Source organism: Oratosquilla oratoria, chromosome 14 (assembly GCF_046742065.1).
Source record: "Oratosquilla oratoria isolate Oo_2021 chromosome 14, ASM4674206v1, whole genome shotgun sequence".
NCBI classification, from domain to species: Eukaryota; Metazoa; Arthropoda; class Malacostraca; order Stomatopoda; family Squillidae; genus Oratosquilla; species Oratosquilla oratoria.
Window position 1 is genome coordinate 20,532,140 of NC_134790.1, and position 2,500 is coordinate 20,534,639.

At 48.1% G+C, this 2,500-nt stretch overlaps 1 protein-coding gene across 8 annotated transcripts in view; it reads left to right on the plus strand.

Annotated features, from left to right (window-relative positions):
• RhoGAP100F (Rho GTPase activating protein at 100F) overlaps positions 1–2,500 on the plus strand; it is a 389,478-nt gene that overhangs the window by 353,540 nt on the left and 33,438 nt on the right. The window lies entirely within an intron of this gene.

Here is a 2,500-nt window from a genome sequence, read left to right on the forward strand (position 1 = left end):
ATGTTCTCTCTCTCTCTCTCTCTCTCTCTCTCTCTCTCTCTCTCTCTCTCTCTCTCTCTCTCTCTCTCTCTCTCTCTCTCTCTCTCTCTCTCTCTCTCTCTCTCTCTCTTCCTCTCCTTGGCGTTAGCCAAGACAAAATGATCGGGTTGGGAAAAAAAATGGATTGAGGTTGTACAGCCTCACTCCCCTCAACTATGAAGAACAATGTGAGGATTAAAAAAAATAAATAAATAAAGTGTGACATCACCAGGGGTGGGTGTGGTTGGGAGGGAGAGGGGGTTTCTTCCCACCTCTAGACTTTGCCGCACCCACAGCCGCAGCAGCCGCAGTCTGCGGCCACCAGAAGCCTCACATGATATACTTTGTCTTGTTGATTTCTATAAAGCCCTCACGCTCTCTCACGAGCTCTCACGAGCTCTCTGCACCCAGGCTCCCCCCTCCCCCCTGCACCCCCCAGACCCTTCACCCCCACCCCACCCACCCCCACCCCGCGCCCAGTCTCGTAACCCAACTCTCACCCTCAGCTCTCACGCACAGTTCTCACGTCCTGCCGCACGTTAACTCGCTCAGTCCCCCCTTTTCAGTGTTCTCTGTTTTCATTCTTGACCCTCACTCTCACCACTCACTCTCATCACCCACTCTCACCACTCTCACTCTCATCCTTCACTCTCACAATTCATTCTTTCACTGTAAGGACCTGTACTCTCACATCCTAGAACTTCATTCAACTCTCACGATTCACACTCATCATTCACTCTCACTGGTCACTCTCACGACCTAACCATCGAGAGGACAGGTACTCTCACTTCGTAGAACATCATTCAACTCTCACTCTCGCCATTTACTCTCAGCACTTACTCTCATCATTTACTCTCACTACACTTTCTCATTATTTACTCCCCAACTCACTCTCACTATTCACTCTCACCATTGACTCTCATCATTTACTCTCACCACTCACTATCACCACTCAGTCTCACGACTCACTCTCCCCACGCACTCTCATCACTAACTCTCATGATCCATCATCTCAATTGGCCTTCGAGGAGTCACCAGACACTCATTTCCCGGTACATACACGGAGGATCCGGCACTCTTTCGGTATCCGGTAACTTCTGCAGTAACCGAGAATTACTGCAGTAACCGGTATTCAGCGCGGGAATGAGGTCCGGCCCGAGGATCTGGTGACAACGTTCAGAACCCGGTACCCGCCGTTGGAACCGGTAGAGCTACCAAAGTCCGTATTGACGAGTTGGAGAACCGGAAACGAGTCGCTGGACTGACTTTCCGTGTGTGTGTGTGTGTGTGTGTTTATATATATATATATATATATATATATATATATATATATACATATATATATATATATATATATATATATATATATATATATATATATATATATATATATATATATATGTGTGTGTGTGTGTGTGTAGTTGCGGTTACTAATTTCATTCACTTAGGCAAAGATCCTAAGCAAAGAGAGGTTCTTGGCCGAAGGCGACCCCTTTGCGGGTCAGGTGAGCCCCTCACTTGAACAACATCGTCTGCCATTAGCCAAAAGAAAGACTAAAGAGTGCGCGGAGATGTTGAAGGATTTGACAGTCAACATCAACTCTCGTTTGGTGGTCAATGAACGAGCTCTGTTAGTTTTGTCACCAATTCGGATCTTTCGCGGGGTCAGTTTCGTCGTCTTTCACCATCACCAATTCCTCTGTCACCGCCACTGTCACCACCACCCTCACACACACACACGCACACACACACACACACACACACACACACACACACACACACACACACACACACACACACACACACACACCGTGTCATCACGTGTTATCTTTTGTCAGAAGCAGCAATACAATACGCTATTTCTTCCTTTCCCTCGGCATCCACCACCACCATCACCACCACCACCACCTCAACCACCACCACTACTACTACTAGCACTACTACTAGCACCACTACTATCAACATTACCATCACCACCACTACCACTACCACCACCCCAACCACCACCACAACCACCACCACCACCACTACTACTAGCACCACTACTATCAACTTTACCATCACCACCACTACCAACACCACTATAACCACTACCACCACTACCATCACGGGCTCGGTCCCCAGCGCCAATGCAGCAAGTGCTATTTGTCTGAGCTCTCCAAGCACACTGGGTAAGGGCGGAGGCCTGTGGCCTGCTGTCGCAGGGGTCTGCATCGGCCGAGACCCCTTTGAGGGTGGAAGAAGGGGGCTTGGGGGGTTTGGGGGGGAGAAGGGCCCTGCCCACCCTCCACCCAAACCCCGGAGTTGATTGCAGTCACCAGACATTTGCCAAAACAAAGATGGATGGATGTCCAGCGGCGTTTTGGTGACCCGGCAGCCATTTTTGCTTACATATATTCTTTTTTATTAATTAGTTTACTTATTCATTTTCGGTTTATTCATTCATTCATTGACCTTTTTATTTATCTACTCACTTATTTAT